This window comes from Epinephelus lanceolatus, chromosome 1 (genome assembly GCF_041903045.1).
Source record: "Epinephelus lanceolatus isolate andai-2023 chromosome 1, ASM4190304v1, whole genome shotgun sequence".
Lineage (NCBI taxonomy): Eukaryota > Metazoa > Chordata > Actinopteri > Perciformes > Serranidae > Epinephelus > Epinephelus lanceolatus.
Window position 1 is genome coordinate 25317462 of NC_135734.1, and position 19681 is coordinate 25337142.

The window sequence follows — 19681 nt, forward strand, 5'->3', positions numbered from 1 at the left end:
CCAGTCAGGAATCTACTTATGCAGTGTCTTTTAGAGGCTGGAAAGCTTTCCCTGCATATTTTATCATCAGGTCTGAGTCAGAGTTTTAGTCCTGCTGTCAAGTCAAAGACTTTCACTTTTGTCTCGGGTCAGGCACTGTGTTTGGGGGAGGGCTGATGGCTGTGTGGTGGGTGGGTGGGTGGTGACAAGTCACAAGGGGACACAGAGGTGAAGAGCTCAACGGCTGAGTAATTAGCAACACAGTGGTCAGTCTGTGTTGTCAGATGTAAAAGCTGCTGTACTGTCCGGCCCTGCAGCTACACAGACGCCGCGGTGCCCTGGTCATAAAGTGGTTGACATCACAAGATTATTGCTTGTGTGTCTGTGTTTGTACCTTTGTGACTCCGCTTCATAGACTGCATGCTCAAGTCAGTCTTAAATTTTGGCCAAATGATGTTTGTTCCTTTCCCCAAATCTTTTCTGTGTTAGATTTTTATTGATTGATTTATTAAAGAGGCTGAAACTAACAATTATTTTCATTATAAAGTATTCTAATGATTAATTTCTTGGTAAATATATTCATCACTTTGTCTATAAAATGTGATGCAAATAATAAAAAGAAACACCTATCACAATTTCCCCAGACATAAAACTGATTTATTCAAAATGCAGTCAAAAACAGATATTCATGTGACAGAAATATAATTAAAAAAATTAATCATTTATCAAAATAGTTTCTGATACACTGATGTACGATTCATTAAACAATTCATCTGTCAGTCTTAACGGATATACACAGATCAGACAAAACATGAAAACCACTGGCTGGTGTAATAAATAACATTGACCATTTTGAATGGAATGAACATGACAAAGAGCTCAAGGCATCAACCTGGCGCCAAATTCCCCAGATCTCAATCTGTTTGAGCTTCTGTGGGACCCCAATGGTACCCCTGCTCAATAGTGCTTGGATGGGACTTGGCTCTAACCTGTTGAGGCACCTTTTGAGGACACAGGTCCCCTGGGGGTGTATCCTCTAGTGTCTGGCATCAGGGCACTGGAAACGGATCCTTTGAATACCTCTGGGGTACCACCACATCCTACAGATGCTTGATCAGACTGGGATCTTTGAGGACCAGGTTGATGTCTAGAGCTCTTTGTCATGTTCCTTGGGCCATAGCTGAGCAGCATTTTGCAGTGTGGCATGTTGTATTGTCCTGCTGGGGGGAGCACTGTCATCAGAGAGTGGTGAAGTGTGTCAGGTGGCATCACCATGAATGCCAGGGCAAACGGTTTCACAGAAGAGCATTGCATTGTACTTGAGATGTTATTCGCTTCACCTCACAGTGGTTTTAATGTTTTGGTTGATCGGAGTAGACATGAATTTTAATAATATGATATAAATCTTTAGTTTTACTGGCCAAAATACTTCTTAAGCAACATTTCAGTGGACGATTGATTCATTTGGTGCTCCGGTGTGAAAGTGTAAAGCCGCTAAAATGAACAAAAATATCCAAATGTTGTTTAAAGAAATATTTTTAACAACAAATTTTAACGTGGTTATTTCAAATTATTGCACTATATATGCTGAAATAGAGTAATTACTACATAAACATATACATTATGCACAATGAAACAAGAGTCTACAGCCATGCTAGCAGCTTTGTAAAGCTAAAGGCTACTTTGGCACAGTGATAGGCTACTTTCTAATAAATGCTAATGTCAGTGTGCTAACATGCTCCATTGACACAGCTCGGAGAGGTTGTCCTCGAGGGCTTTCTACCGGAAAGGGATTTCTTGGATAAGGTAAGGAAAAATTATGTGGTTTGGGTTAAAATTAATAAATGTATGTCATAAAGAGCTTTCTGAGAGTAGGCCTACAAGCGAAACTTCTCCCATGTGCTCTACTGACAATGCTAACATGCTGATATTTAAGTATTATGTTACCCATGTTCACGATCCTGCCATGTTAGCATGCTAACATTGGCTAGGTAGCACTGTGCACAACTGGGGCTGATGGGAATGTAAATTTTAAATGTTTAGTTGTATACCAAAGTATTGGGTATATCAAGATGTGATGAAAAATTAGAGGCCTACAGCTCATCCTGAGGTGGGCACAAATTTATGTATCACATTTTACAACAATCCAGCCGTCCAATAGCAGTGCCATTCTCTGAGACATGCCGCTGCAAAGCTGGAAAAATCAGTTTCCATATTTAACTTCCAACAGGCATGCATGAGTGAAGTGACAATGATAATGGTAATATTTTTCCCACGCTGCATCCTGCTTGCCGCTTCCCCTCATTATGCGGCTGGTTCAGCCGGTCTAATGTCTGATCAGAGTTCCCACATTGCTCTGCCTTGGGTGTAATAGTGATCCATCCCGTTTCCTGACTCATCATCCAAATCACATCTTCTGTTATCCTGCCATTCATATCCTTGTTAAGGGACAGAGGGTGTGGCGGCAGGTAAAAGAGGGACAGCAGGTTATTTTAAGATATGATCAGCAGTGGCAGTTTGGTGTTGAGAGGCCTCGAGGCCAACAAAGACCAAGGAAGAGTTTGCAGGAAGTTTTATTCCATCTCGTGACTGCATACCTGCCAACATTAGGCTTTAAATAAGAGGGAGATTCTCTGGGGTATCGACAAACAGCCTACCCTCAACGCCCCCTGCCCCCATGATACCAGTAATGCACCTGGGTGAAAAAAGCCATTTTTTTAATAAAGAAGTATACTTGTCATGTTCCTTTTCTCAAACTGTACTGTCCTCCAAGCTAACAACAATCTAGCAACACATATCCCACACAGGATCACATGAGAAACACCCATTTGATTTATATATCTCTATGAAATTGGGAGATTAGTGGGAGAAATCACAAATCGCACAATCGCGTGTTGGCAGGTATGTGACTGGGCATTACAACTAAACTGTTCACTGCTGAGCAATGGACTGGTCAAGTAGCACTCAACTATTGGCAAATCTGTCCCCTGACTTTTCGAACAAACTATATGAAGCACTTGTTTCATCCTCATGATGCTGTGATCATGTTGTGCTGTGGACTGTTTCATTTCCGTCTCTCATACTCTCCGTTCTCATCGATACATCTGATAAAACTTTTGTGTTCCCATACATTACCACAATCAAGATTCAGTCCTGCCAGGCCGGGTTTACCTCAACATTAAATTAGTCTGCTGATTAGTTCTCAGATACTGTTGTCAGATGAGACCAATCAGAACGTCAGACAACACCAGTAACCACATGACTGCGTGCCATCCATCCATCCATCTGCCCTCTGACACCAAAGTGTGACTCTCATTAAAGTAACTGGTTTAATGTAAGTGAGTAAGTGGTCCCTGGAAGAGTCCAGTTAGAAGTCAAAACTACTGTGTCAAAGTGAAAGCAATGGATCATTTCGTGTAACTGTCCCGACACGTGACTCACCTGCACAATTAAAACTGTGTTTTTGTGACATGTCACCCAACCTGTCACTTTCCTGCTCACCATTGACTCAACTAACTGATCAAAGGCTGTGTTAAGGCTGGAAATTCTGGTTATGGAACTGCAAAACTGGTTATTGTTGACAACTTTAAGGTTTCACTATGACTTGTTATTATACTCATCATGTATAAACTTTGTCCAGAACTCAGTGGCTTCACACGTTATTCAAAACTGCATTAAAAAAATATTAAGCCATAAGGTCAATTCATATGCAAAGTTATTTTAATGCAAAATTGTCACAAATTTGTTGATTCCAGTTTCTAAAATGCAGCAATTTTGCTTCTTTTCTGTGTTTTATATCATTTTGAATTCAGTGTTTTTGGATTTTGGATTGTTGGTTGGACAAAAGCAAGGAAACTGAAAATGTCCTCATAGGCTGTAAACTTATGTTGGGCATTTGTTTCTCATTTTCTGACAAAAATATTCAATCAAAAATCATGCTTGCAGCCTTGAAAGTAATACTATTAGCAGTTCAGGTTATATGAAATGAGATAGTAACAACCGTAGTTCACTTCAGCAGCTCACTGCTATGATGACTTTTCTTGCTGGCAAACTTATCACAGATAATGCAGCGCATTGAAATTCTTGAGCACCAATGTACAGTAGCTGACAGTTATCTTAACCATATGACCACATGTCGTTTGTTCCTTCCCTCTTATACGACCCACAGGACTGTCTTCTAAATTACCACTCTTACCAGTTAGGATAGGTTTAGGAAAAGAATCATGGTTTGAGTTAAAAGAAGTAAGCTTGTTACATAAATTACATGTACATCACTTTAACATGTAACATTCTTAATGTGAAGTGACAATACGTATGTACCTAACTCAAACTAGCTCAACGTTGAGTTTTGGTTTGGTTGGACACAAACAGTGGCCTCCTGGACTGGGTCTAGACCAAATCTGTGAAAACTCTCGAGATATTTCATGTTCCATGGTTCAAGTAATCATATTAGTCCAAACCATTATCTTTCCGTAGTATTAAAACCACACCAAGCAGGGCAAAGTGGGACTCGCCACCATGGTTACAAATGTCTCCGTCTGAGAGGCGTGCTAATGGGTTTTAGGTAGGAAGAAATCCTTTGTAACGTCTGTCAACATGTCACAGGAGTCACAGGGCTCTGTTTACTGATTGGCTGCAGGTATTCTCTGGCCGTATCTGCTAAATCGTCGCATATTCGTATTGAACAGCGAAATCTGATTCCACTGACATAATCCTGAGTCGGTTGCAGCCCTAGATTGCATGGCAGCTTACCGCACACCGCACTTTGCTGCTGCTTTGTGTGTTTTCTGTGTAACCCTAACCAAGTGCTTTTTGTACTTAACCCTAGCCACACCATAAACCATATAGCAGTGAAACAAGAATATTTCTGAAGTTGTTCACAAAAGTTTTGCGAATAAAAGAACATCATTTAGCCATGAGCAACCTCTGGGGTCAAAGTCCTGTGTTTGTTTGACCCATCCATCCACCTAGGACATCTACCTTTAGTGCTTTTTATATAACTTAGTAGTTATAATTACTACATTCACTAGAGGTTGCTGCCTACACTTAATGTAAACAGGGGTTGTAATGAGCTGCTTATGACAACCTATGGGACACTTATTGGGGTAGGTTAGTCTCCGTTACCTTCACTGCAAACAGTTTAATCACTTTAAATGGAACAGAACAATATGTGCGGTGTGTGTCAGCTGAGAGAGAGTGTGAGGTGAATGGGGTTAAATTATTAATCTCTCAGTTTAATATTTGACTCCATCAGTTGTACTCAGGCGGTCTCTCAGTCATGCAGTTTGCATTAAGACTGACAGCTTTGTTTAAAATCAACAGCGGTCCAGGTGCGGCAGACGGCCATCTGGTGCCTGCAGTAGCCCACCTCCACTGGGCTGTGTGTTGACACAGGGGCCACGAGGAGGACGCGTCTCTCTGCCAGCCAGGAGCTTTAAAATACTGCCAAAATACTGCAGCATTGTGTCTGTACTTTACATTTACATCGGTTAAACACATCTCCGTTGGCTGCAAGTGTATTCTGAAATAGTTTAAAACCAACACTATGAAGTGAAAGGGCCAGGTTGAATGTAGTTTTGTCTTTGGCCGATGAGAAAGAGGTTATGTGAGACGATATTTAGTGTGTGTGTGTGTGTGTGTGCAATATGTAAAGAATTACACCATTGTTCACCTGCTCATGCATCCTCTCTTATTTCCCACATCCAAATAATAATATGAGTGAATTTAGTTGGGGGATGGAGGCATCTGGCCTCTCACATGATCATGTAACTTCACTGCCTGACCCTCTCTTTACCCACATGACGACATGCCCTCATACTCACGATCCACCCAGCTGATCCTCTGATACATGGTCTGAACTTTGGTTATACAACACTGCTTTATTTTGATTTTTTAACTTTTGCTCCGTGTCAGATGCCAGCAGCTCCTTGAAGAATGAACGCACTTATCAAAGGTTTGCCAAACAACAGTGAAGCTTAATCACTGACTTCATGCACATCTGTTTTTAATGGAGATTTCTACACGGAAACCATGTTGCTTAAACTGGCCCAAGATGACCAACAGTAGGGTTCATATTTAGAGTCACACTGCAGTGTCTCTTTACTCCAACATATGAGAGTCAGGACTCTGAGAACGTAAACAAACAGCCCGTGGGGTATCATTATGATTGTAATTTGTGTGACTGCATGGCCTCCATGGACTTTTTCTCTCATTTTTCTCAACTTAGTTATTTAGACTCAGCCCGCTCTGGCATATATCAGGACAAGAGGTCACTAAACAAGTTCAGCCATCACAACAAATTATCCATAGCTAGACACAGTGCGAGAATGAGTCAGCCATGACGAACTGGTTCGACAGCACAGTAAAGCAAAGTCTGCGCAAACAAGCAGCACATCTTTACAACAAATACCTGCAGGGGTCTGTTCTGATGAGATGAAGCTAAAATGCAAAGAGTTTATTATTTTTATTGGAGTGAATTGAAAGGGCATCATACAATAGAGACGATGAGATGGAGGAGATGTCAGCAGGAAGTGAAAATGTCAGAGAAAAATAGAATCAGAGGAAGCGGGAGACTGAGAGATCTTTGAGACACACAATGTCTGCTTTCTGTCTGTCCCCTCTGTGTAGCCCATCTTACACTGAAGAAGGACTCTATTGTGGAGACGTCTAGCAAGGGTTTTCTGTCCGGAGCTGCAGAGGGACAGTTAGTGGCATGACCATGCTGTGGAGCACCACAGGAAGACAACTTATCAAGGTCACTCCTCTGACCTCGGCTTCCTGCCCACCAGAATCACCAATTGTGCGGCAGAGCGGCTCGCAGGCTTGTCAGCATTCTGATTACTGCTTTCCCACCCAGACGTTCCACTCTCACTCACATGCTAAACTCTTTCATTCATCTCTCTCCTGGTATTTTATGTCTCATCAGCATTTGCGCCTTCGCTTCCCTCGCCTCCTTATACTGCAGGATTTATGTCTCCTCTCTCTACTTTCTCTTATCTCTCCACACCTTGAGTTCATCCGAGCATGAGCCAGGCGAGCCCTCTCTCCCACACTGCTGGAGTCTGTGATGCTTCCTGTGTCTGCAATATTTGGAGCAAAGCAGGCATTACATTACTGCCCGTGCTTTGAAAGTCTGTCACATGAGCTACGTTTAGCCAAGAGTGATGGAGAAAATATGAGGGCAGAAATGGGCAACTATACATCAGCCATTTAATGCCTGCAGGCAGTTTTTATAGGTCGACTCCATCTGCGTTCTCTTTTAGGCCCCATCAAATATAAACGTCAACTCAGCCGTTAAACCAAAAAAGCAATGATGTCGGTTAGAGTGCTGATCATAATTATAATAATAACTGAAAGAACCACCATAAAAAAGTCAGCTTTAGTTTAAGTGTACGCTATATGTAGAATATTTTCACTGCTTTACCTTTCAGCCCTTTATGACGGGGAACTGAAGTCATTATATCACTGTCTTCAAAGCCACCAGACTCCCTTCACAAAAACAGGAATTTTACCTCACAGAACACAAGAGTTGCTGGTCTACCGCTGCCTCAGTCGATTAGTTTGTTAGTGCTATTGTGTGACTTTTGGATCTGAACTAATGTGGCATCCAAAGCAACATCCACTTCCGTGCTGGTTAGAGCAGTGGTTCCCAACTGGTCCAGCCACAGGGGCCAGAATTCCTCTTAGTTTTACAAACTGACAAATTTGAGAGTCATTCAGAATGGACTCACAACCCATTTTTGGACCAAAACGCACCACTTAGAAACCACTTGGTTAGGGGGTTAGAGGAAAATACTGTAGCTAATTGGGAAGACCAATAACCAACCCGTTCTCATCCCAACTTGTCAAATACAAATGAAGAAAAGACAGAGATTCTGATATTTGGACCCAGTAGTGCCTGTGTTGGCCCCAATATGGACCTGAGCAGTGTAAGGCCATATGTAAAATCATCATCATCATCAGAAACCTTGGTGTGATCATGGACAGTGGTTTTGATTTGGAAAAGCACATAAATTCTGTTGTCAAATCTAGCTTTTATCAACTGAGGCTTTTATCTAAGGTTAAGTCCTGCCTCTCTTTTAACGACTTTGAAAGACTCATCCATGCTTTTATGTCTAACCGTCTGGACTATTGCAATGCCCTTTATGTTGGGGTTAGCCAGAACTCCCTTTCACGACTGCAGCAGGTTCAAAATGCTGCAGCTCGCCTTTTAACCAGAAGAGGCAAGAGAGAGCACATTTCTCCTGTGCTGCCTATCCCTTCACTGGCTCCCTGTACATTTTAGAATTGATTTTAAAATTTTAACCTTCGTTTATAAATCTTTACATGAGCTAGCCCCCATTTATTTGTCCGATCTTTTAGTGGCACATGCACCTCCACGTGCTCTCAGGTCTGCTGACCAGTCGCTTTTAGTTGTGCCCAGATCTAGGCTAAAGCAAAGGGTCTTTGGGGGGACCGGGCCTTTTCAGTTGCAGCCCCCAAACTCTGAAACGAGTTGCCCCTGCATGTCAGACTGTCCCCCTCACTACCTGTTTTTTACATCATGTCTTAAAACACATTTTTATTCTTTGGCTTTTAGCTCTGTATGAGAGTTTGGCATTTCTGTCTGTTACCTGTTTGTGTTTCTTTTTATTTATTTTATTGTGTTGCTTTTATGCTCATGATTGTTCAGCACTTTGGTTCAACAGCTGTTGTTTTAATTGTGCTTTATAAATAAACTTGATTTGATTTGATTTGAAATACAGCCGCTTTGTCAGTGAACCTACATGCGTCAGTTTTGGACGTTCAAGGATGGTGTGTCAACTTACGCTCATTATATGCTTTGCATGTTTTCAAAATGCACTTCCATTTTCGCAGGAAAGTACAGATTCTGCTTGTTAAATGCATGCAGTCTTTTTTTCAAAATAAACTTACATAAATGTACATTTAACTTTCTTAAGTTTAGGGCAACAAAAGCTCATGGTTTGGTTTAGAAGAAAATATCATGAGGAAGGTTGGTTCTAACATAATGTAACATCACGTGACATACAAACTACCATAGCATGCTTCATACACTGGCAAACTACTGTTATGAATATAACTGAATTAACTCTTGGTGTCACATGAGAAATGAACGTCGGCTCCTGGGTCCTGAGATTGTTTGACCCATCCACCTCCCCTGCCACCTGGCCCATACTGACTTTCCCGCTCTTTCTTCTGCAGTTGTTGCCCGCTACTTCAGAAACAGCTGCTGCCTGGCGCGTATCATACAACCGCAAAGGGTGCCTCTATGTGTCAGTGTCTGACGCCGGGGTCCATTGACAAAGCAGCGGTATTTGAAGAGCTGGTAGTGATAACCAGCTGCAATAACTGACAATTCTCAAAGAAGGCCTGGCTCAGTCACAAAGATGCACAGGTGGGGTAGGGGGTAGCAACGTCATCACGCAGAAACCTACATCAGGTGGGAAAACATTTTTAGAAGGATTTGCAAATGTATCCTTTTGACACTTATGTACCAAAACTTGAATGTTCAGATTTAAGGAACACCACAGGGAGGCTACAGAATGCCATAAAAACCTTAACTATTAAATAAAGAATAAAATACCCCAAGAAGATCACATGCTCGCTTCTCTGGGGAAAAAAGGCCCCGTTATGACCTTAACTCAGAATGCATCAGAGGTATGTTTTCTTATGAGTATTTTGAAAAGCAGCATCTTTGTTTCCTGGTTTCTGGGTTCAGGCAAGATTCTGGTTTATTGACTGAAACCTTCTGTGTCTATTGTATCAAGGTAAACAATAAGACAATGTTTGTGTGTGAGAGAGTGTGAATATTTGTGTTTGGCAGTGAAAGTGTGTGTTTGATTTAGCTGGGCTGTTGGAGGCGATGCCTGGCCTGTGCGTCTATAGACACACATTGGGCCATGTGGCTGTGAATGGACTCTGCATACCTAACAAGTAATGTAGAGAGTCTGTCACCACATGTGGCTTTGGCATCTTCCACAGGCTTTGTTTGGAAAGTCATCTCTGCGGGATTTATTGTAACTGTTCTCAAACTTTTCCAGTTTTAGCTCTGCAGAGTGAGAGAGGGCTGCATGATGTTTAGGTCAAGGTCAAGGTCACATTTATTTCTATAGCACATTTAAAAAGACAGAAGTTACCAAAGTGCTTTACAAGAACACTGTGAAAATTACAATACCACATAAATAGAATGATAAATACCAAAATATAAAAAGAGATACAAAATACAAAAAACAAAACAAAACAGAAACAAATATAAAAACAGACAAACAGTTAGAAAGAACATCAATTACACATAAAAAAAAAAAAAAAAACCTGAGACAGAGCATACGTATATTGCACAGAGTCAAGTCTGGCTCACAACCAAGCCCCAACCTCCGGGGGAGACGAGTGAAACCAATGCGGAAGTGCCAAAAACTGCAGTTCACGGACTGTCTACTTGAGGCTGGCTCCGGAAGTGAGTCAATTCCCATAGACCCCCATGTTAAAATGCCCAACTTTAGAGCAGAAATAAACATGTTTACAGCCTGGTACAAAAAATGGTTTTGGTCTCTATAGTTAAGTTCCCCTTTCATGACAACTCTGGGGGGTGAATTTTCTAACTCTTCCGTTTAAATGTTATTAAGGTTTGAAATTGCGCATAATTAAGGGCGTGGTCACTTTGACTGACAGGTGGCACCATCACGGGTGGCTAACTAGCATGCTAACTAGCCGCTGGCTCCGCTGCGGAGCTGAGCCTCGACTCGGCCGTCTGCTCGGCGTCATCTCAGCCAATTCGTGCCCATGTTCAAGGCATTGAACCTGTCCTCTCAGCCGTGTTTGTGCCTTTCGGATAATTTTTCAGGCAAATATTGGAGTAATATGGCTTGCTGTTCAACTAATTATACCAACAGACCGTCCAACAAGTCTGTGCTCCAGGTTTTTCGGTAAGTGCAATTCGGAAATTCTAGTATTATTTTATTTATGTTTATATGTTAGCATTAATTAGCGGGTATCAGTGTCTGCGGTCATCACCTGGCTTGTCAGCTTATTATTATATTATTAAGTCTTTATTTAATACATGTAAAATGACATTGATACCGGAGGTCTCATTTTCAAATGCGACCTGTATCACAGCAGCAACATCCACATCAAGTTACAGAGCCACAGACAATACGATACAACATAAGCTTAGCTCGTTAACTAGCTAACCAGCCAGCTAACGGTTAGCCCTCGAGCAAGACGCCAGTCCGGGGATGTATCGAAGTCAGAGCCTGACAGAGAAGTGTTAGGATTTAGGCATTTAGGGAGAGAATATTTTGAACAAAAGGCTGAGGTTTTGTGAGGTTTGAAAATAAAGGTCCACCACGTTAGTTAGCTAACGTGTTGCAATGTTAACGTTGTCATATGAGCAGTGTAACGTTAACGTAACATTAAGGCTATACTTGTGTATGTGAATTAAAAAGTGGCGAACTGTGTGAAATTACAATAAGGTGTGTAACGTAATTAAAAAAAAAAAAAAAGTGATATTTGACTGTCACAATATAAAATATTAATAAGATTAGTGTATGATATAGGCGTGTAGTTACACAACAATAGATAATGCAAACAGAATATGGGGACTGTGATGGCCACCACCTTTTTGTTTTGCTAAAATAAATTGATTATGATCTGTTGAACATTGAAGTAAGTTAAGTTGTATTGTTTGCATGTAAAGGAGTCTGTGAAGTAGGTAACCTAACACATATGTTACTTTTAATATCTATTTGTCTGTGTAAAGTTTTCCTCTAGGTGACCCAGACAGACTGGACCAGTGGACACTCAACACGAGGAGACAGAATGGACTTCGAACAAGACTTCCCATTTGTGCAGTGAACACTTTGAGAGTCATCACTTCAGCACTGACTCCAGGATAAAGACACCTTTTTTTCATACAGTACCTCACAAAGAGTCAAGAAACTTAATAGTTTGAAATGATGAATTATTGTCCATAATACATTTAAATGCATTACATAAATTACTAATTGTCATACATTACTAAGTACTCGATTAGGGCTTGCTCTGTACTATTACTGATAAGGTGAAATTACTGACACACCAGTGTAGTTTAGTGTTCCCCTGATGCAAAAGGCCAAATGAAGATTTTATCAATCAAGGAACATGACATGTATTTACCAACTTTAACATTTTAGTGCATTTTATGCAAAGATGCTTTATCAAAGTGAGAATTACTACCTTTTTCCCCACACACAGTCTGTGAAGAACCAATGGAAAAAATATTCTCATAATGAGACAGCTGAACATAGCATGATTCCACAGTGGCAGTGAGCTTTGGTAACAGTTCAGTTTCCTTTTGATAGCAACAATTATTTAATGTGGATGAATTGCATACTGTACATTCATACTCCAGTTGTCTTGATAGTACAGTTAAATTTAAAATCACATTCAAATATAAAGTTGAATATCTACAGAACTTAAACACAAAACTATTTTATGAATGACAGCCACTTACTCAGCAATAAGATCATTTTGGTGGTGAGTGGGCTTTTAACCAAGACAGGCTGTAGTCAATGTTTTCTACCTGTGTTTCTAACCTGTCATCTTTCTCTCTTGTAAGACACTTGTGGAAAGTTACAACGCCTCGACCAATGTGATATTTACTCCACAGTAAAGAGGTTGTTAAACAAGAAATTAAGATTTTGCAAATTATGACACTGGGTCTGTTATAAATCTTTTCATTTATTTCATGTGTACTTTTTGTAACATTTTAAAATGGATGTTTTCATGAATGCAAGCTTTGACTTAATTTTGTTAAACTGTTTGTGAAATGGTTAGAATTTTTGTGATATAAAGTGGATCAGACAAAATTTGCTTTAGAGTAAAAGCAATTTTTTTGAAAGCTGTCTTTCATCAGTGATGATTGGAAATATAGTGGTGATTTAAACCTTTAACAAAATATAATAGTTATTAATGACATCTTAATGTTTTCATTTATGTCTTAACATTTACCCAAGTTTGCATTTATCTTAGCAGAATGTAAAAAAAAATGAAAAGCTGATGTTATGTGCTGGTTTTGTTTGGACAATTCTTTAAGACAAATGAAGAAAATTCACTGAGAAACTGTTCTCCTTTTGTGAAAAACAAGGAAATATCTGCACACTGAATAGTTTTAAGTCCCGTAGGAGGTATTATTTATTTGTGACGTGACAGATGAGAAGGTTCTGTGGGTATTGCTCAGTACTGAGGCTTATATAGTGAGGCTAAAAAAAACAACAACACATAATTGCCTGATTATCTTTCTGTTTTCCTCACTATAAAAACGTCACAATACCTTTGCCTGAGGAAGACCCTCTCAGAGTTGGCAACATAGCTAACAAGTGATACCTCCTTGGGGGCTTCAGAACTATTGTGTCCAGCTAATTCTTTGTTTTTCACTTTGAGCCCTTTTATCCAGTCACATTCTTCTGTGTTAAAACTAGACTTCTAACAGAGCAGCAAACAAAGGTTACTCTCCAAAATCTTCTCAGGCTCTGCTGCTGGGTGTAAGATGCTTAGTTATCTTCAAGTACAAAGTTAAAATAATCAGGCCCACACAGAAATGGACAGCTTAATTTTTTGTCAGTGACAATGTTAAACATTAATGCTTAATGTTTTGTCTGTAGTGTATGATTTGTTTGTCCTTTCAATTGACAGTCAGATTTGATTGTGAAATACAACATTCAGTCAGTAACAAAGACAAAAGGAGTGCAAATACAAATAGAATTTATTGAAATTTTAAACAAGTTATAGATGAATATCAAAAACTCAACATTAGCCTTGACAGCCTGGGCTATGATCAGGCCTAACAAAATGTGTCCTAAAGGCCAAATTCAAAAGCAGTGACACTGCCAACTGTAAGCAGTTCACTGCGTTTGGAGGTGGTCTTTAAGACAATTAACTAATTTACTTAAAAACATATCATTTCTAACTGTAAACACATTTCCTGGCCTTATCAATCTTTGCTGGTTTGCCACCAGCCTCCCACCTGCACCTTTGGGCCAATGAAGAAAATATTATCTTAATGCCAGGATGCTGGAGGTGAAGCTGGTGTAGGTCCTCCTTCATCATGCTGACCAGCTTGGCACTGCTGACCTTCCCCATGTCATTGCCACCACAGTGGATGATGAGGACATCTGGTGCTGCTCTTCCTCGCAGGGAGTGGGAAAAGAAGGAGAAAAGGCCTCCCCACTGCAGTCCACCCCAGCCAAACCAGCAGACACGGACGCCCGGCACACTGAGGGTGATTCCCAAGGTCTCTGCAGCTCTCTGGACAGCTCCACACTGTGCATATGAAAGTAAAATGAGTGTAATAAATTATTAGCGTTATATATTTAAAAAAAGTTGAAGCCTTTTTTTTAAGATAACAGCTGAATCATTGTTTCAAGGTTTGTTGTATAACGTTAGTTTCAGCTAAACTCAACTTACCTCAAGTTTCGTGAGGGAGTTGGCATCAAAGGAGCAGCCAACACCACAGGGCTAGCCAAAGTAGCGTAGCTTCTTAGCCTCATAGCTTCTTAGCCTAGCTTATTAACCTTAGCTAACTTAGCAGCGCAGAGCGAGGTGGGCGTGTTTAGGCAACCAGGCTTCCTTCGGCCCGCCTCTTTGCCCATTTTTGATTGTCTGGGAGTTGGGCGGAGTCAGGCACTGCCAAGATGGCGACGTCCAGAGCAGAGTATTTTGAGCTTCAAATCCACTCTTCAGAAACGGACGGGTGACGTCACGGTGACTACGTCCATTATTTTATACAGTTTATGCTCACAACAGGTTCAAACGCTAACGAGAAAAGGTGAGTTTTTAACGATGATTTAAATCTTCCCAGGGATTCTGGCTTCTTCTAACATGCAATGGCAAACTATTCCAGAGCTTGGGAGCAGCCACTGAAAATGCTCGGTCGCCTTTAGTTTTAAGCCTTGATCTGGGCACTTCAAGCAGTTTAATCTTCACATATCTGTGTAAACAAAAAGAATATGAGTCTCTGTCCCATTGTCACAGACAATTGCCTTTTCCTTGTGGGCTACATCTTTTTTTAGACAAAGAAAGGGGAAACTGCTGCTTTATGTGAGTGCTGAAACACAAGGCTCTGCAAGAAATAGAAAAACCATTGACTGTCTCCAGAGAAGCTAATGTTTTTTCCGTTTTCTTTAGTGTGGTGTTTTTCTCTGTTTTTCCAAGGCAGAGTGTGGAGACGTCATGTTGGCAGCGGGCTGCAGGCTCCGCTGTGTGAACGTGATAGCTGCAGGCTCTGCAGAGGCCCGCGGCCTTGGCACTAACGGAGCCAAATGTTGGTGAACTGGGACATGACACAACACAGGCCCAGGCTTGTCCCAACTCACATGAAGCAAATTCACAGTAGATGCAAATAATAGAACTGCATTCCACAGGTGTGTTTTCTATTCAGGCATGAAAAAATCTGCACAGCAGCAGAGAACTGCTCTTTGTTTTATTACTGAAATTGAGAAATAGCTTCAGTGCAGGAAACAAAACTCATGGAGAACCTAATACTATCATGCATGTGGTGAATCAAATATATATAGATTGTGCACAGTGGATCATGGCAAGCAGGAATAATATCATTATACATGTAATTATTATTGATTTTCTGCAGTGAAGAAATCGATGCAGAAACTACGCTGATTTTGCAGAATGCCAGCGTGATGTCATTATATATAAGCAAAGGTTTCATATTAATAAAATCTTTTGTTTTCATAGGAACATTTAAAAAATGGAGTCCCTGCTGATTCTGTTTTGTGCTTATGCCATTAATTAAACAACCAATTACAGTTGGTAATTTTCATATTTGCTAAAACAGTCACTTTATTCTGAAAGAAGCACATGAGACAGATTGTCTGGGAAAAAAACATATTCCTCCTCCCCTCCTACTCTAAGGGCGCTGACTAGAATCTACAGTGGTGCACGAAAAAACAGCCAATTACAGCTAGGGAGTCTCTGACACAGCTGTCAATTATGTCAATCACAGCTCATGAACTGCATAAAAACTAGGCAGCGCTGATCAAATATGAATCAATTTCTCACCTTCAGTGTTTTCAGAAATTTTTAGTGTACTGTTTAGCTGTAAAATGAGAAAGTCTGTGACCCGGTGACTGAAGCACCAAGCAATGCCAGACCAACTTTCTCATTTTACAGCTAAACAGTGCACTAAAATATGTTTCTGAAAACATCTGAGGAGAGAAATGAGCAATGCAGTAACAGAATCTTGATTCATATTTGATCAGCGCTGCCTAGTATGACAGTTTGATCAAAGTTCGCGAGCAGTGATTGACTGGATTGACAGCTGTGTTAGAGAAAACAAAAGAGCAATTATTTGAGATAGCAAGAAAAATGGTTATGAGAAAACACCTTGTATTTTCTTGGGTAATAGGATAACTATGGCCACCTCAAAAATGAGTGTCTGGTTCATTCGATAATTTGACCATTTGATTATCTGTCTTATTTAGTGCTGTGTGAATATAGTGACAGTTGCAGCAAATATGACTTCTTTTTTTAAAATCTTTTTATAAAAGGTACCAACTACAGTTTTGATGACGAGCACAGAACAGCCTGGTATTTTGACCTCTAATGAGGCTGTTTTATTTATACTTTGGGACTGTGGGTTTGCTTGTGAAACCATGTGTTGTACTGAACAGAGGAAGTAGGGTTTGACCTAAGAGGCCCTGTTTGGCCATGAGAACCAAAGCAAAGACCTCTGGGATATTTCGTCCTGTGTCATCTCATGTGTTATGATTCCCATGAACCTCTTGGTATGGTTTATAGTAAGCAGAAGAAGAAGGCAGCTGTGTGGTTTCTAAATAAAGCTTGTGTGATGATTTCCTGATTCCCCTTGTTCAAATCCATCAGGTCACACACGGAATATATAAAAGGAAAGTATAAGTATAAAAGGAAAAGGAAAGTGAAAGGGCCTTGGGTCATTATAATTAAAGGTCGTTATGACAATTTAAATACTGCATAAGAACTTTAATGCTGGAAATTCTACTGGAAGGGTAAGGTGGTGGAAGTCTGTATTTATTTAAGATGTATAAGAATCAGCAACAGCAGCGTAAATTAATGACTCCGGAAATTATTTTTTAATTCTGGCCAGTTTCACTCGGCCATTTCATAGCCAAAAAGAAAGAAAGAAAGAAAACAAAAAAGACCATTAATCACTTTCATTGTCAGGCTGTAGGCTAAACACCCCCCACACACTTCCTGTTCCACTCTCTGCTACAGCTGATAGGTTAATAAGAATAGCCTCTATGTTTGTGCATGTCTCAGCAGTCATGAGAGGAGTCCCCCTCTGAAAGATAAAGTGATAAGGTGATTCTCCCTATCTGTGATGGAGCATTTCTTTTATCCATGCAGAAGACTTTTGATCGCCATCTGGTTGTGTGACAGATATGGAAGCCAAACACTGCTGGGCATCTGTCCAACACAAGTATTTAAAACTCTGCACAGCTTCATAGACATTTGTTTGATAAAGCCTTTCCTAAACATCATTACGCAACATAACCCTCCTGTTCCCTATGGACACAACTTAATATATTTTTTTGCTTTCACTGCAACATGAAACCCAACATGAGTTAGCCAAGAAACTTGGAGAATCAGTCCACTGGAACAAAACAAAATCCAAAGTAAATCACAGATATTAATTTTCATTATCTGTCCATGACGTCTCAGTTTTGGCTCTTCATCAGCCATGGTTTTCCCCACCCACTCCCGCACTTTCCTTTCTCTGGAATGGAAACCTGCTTCAACTGGGAGCATTTCCATCATGCCAAGCTGCCTCCAGCAAAATGCCCACATGATGTAATTTACCTCTAATTTCCTTGGAAAAGAGTTTTGTGATGTACAAAAGCTGGGGAAACTAAAATCAATGGCTCCCTTCTTCTTAGCAAAACGAAAAGGAAACAACATTGTGAGATCTAAAACAAACATTAAAGCTAGATATTGGCAGTGACATCCATTTCCTCCTGTGTAAGCAGTTTTATTCTGGTTGAATGTGATGGACAAGCTTGACAAAAAGAAACATAGGGATGCTGGTTCTGCAGACGGTTGCAGTGTTTCTTATACCCCTTTCCACCAAAATTAGCATGGACTTGGGATTTTTAAACATGGTAAAACCTGCTAAAAGGTAGGTGATAGACTCCTTTCCTACTGCCAGTAGACCAGAGCTGTGTACCTGACTCTGTAGCAGATGAGTGCGCCTATGTGTGTTTTTGCTTTTGATGTGTCATGTTTAACGTCATGGACAGGCTGGAAAAACAGTTAGTAAACAGCAGAAAGTAGCATGAAGGCTAGTGCAATATTTATGATGGTTACTTCTTTTTATAGACCCTATTACTGTTAGTAAACAGTATGACGTTTCTTGGTGGACGGGGCTTTGTTGGAGGCAAAACAACTCTCCACAGACATTAGCTAGCGCTAGCAAGCAAGTTCTGTTGGCTTGTTTTAGACAATGGATGAAGATGATGCGAATGGTTCATTCAGAATTAACTCACTCCGAGCGCTGCAGTGCACTCTGACACAAACTAGACTGTTCTTTAATTTGTAGCGCTGTCTGAATCCAGAGCACACGCACTCTCTGTGTGGCAGGGCGCATGCTGGGCACTCTGTCTGAGACGGAGCAGTAGGCCTACCGAGCGGAGTAAATGTGTGATTAACTTAACCGCTCGTTAATTCATATAGAAATATAACACTCCATTTCTTCGACCAACAGGGCTCTCATTTTAATATAGAGCGTCAAACTGAATTTACGAACTCACCATGTCAGGTCACTCACTCTCTGGGACCGCGAGTGTTACTTAAATAAGTAAACACTGACCAATGGTGTCAGACTGGCCGACCCGTATGCTCTCACTCAGTGGACAGATGATTTGACAGGATTGCTGAAGGTGGGATGACCGGCTTTTTGGTTGATTACTATGCCAATCTTACAAAGGAGGACAACACTCGAACGGTTTGCTCCAGTTTGTTTTGTTATCGAAGCTAACGTTAGCTAATGTGCTAAAAAGTTAGCATTACAGAGAAATCCAATATTCCTCTACCTCCCCAATTTCTGATTATGTGGACATGATAACCCTTAATACACATAACGTTATTCATCCCTACAACAGTAAATGCTTTTTCCTTGACCTGATACAAACTGGTATCGCATTTAACTATAGTTGTTTTTATTGACGGGCAGTGGTGGCTGGTATGTGATAAAATCCAAGTCTTGAGCCATGACTCCTACTCTGGCACAAGACGACATTTTTAAGACTCCTATGTAGCCCACAGCCCTGTGTTGGTGAGTCATGTTTTGCCTCCAACTAACAAACTGACATCATTGTGACGTCAGGCCTAAAAGGCTCTGTTCACCCTCTATCTGAAACACCCTGTTTTAGTGCTTGTCCTTAAAGCCCCCTTCCTGAAAAAGCCCAGTCTGCTCTGAATGGTCAGGGTTTCCTATTCTGCATCTTTGTGATTCTGCATCCTTGTTGCAGTACAAGGAGAAAGACTGTAACGGACTATAGCGGCACTTTGTACTGTGAAAAATTCCCAATTGAAACTTCAAAACCGAAACACAAACACAATCTGACATGCTTCAACAGGAATATGATCCGAAACTGGGGAGAAATTAACAACATCAGCAACCATGATTAAACGTTTCTCTGATGTTAACATGTAGCTACATGTAGCAGTGTAGGTTATGTAA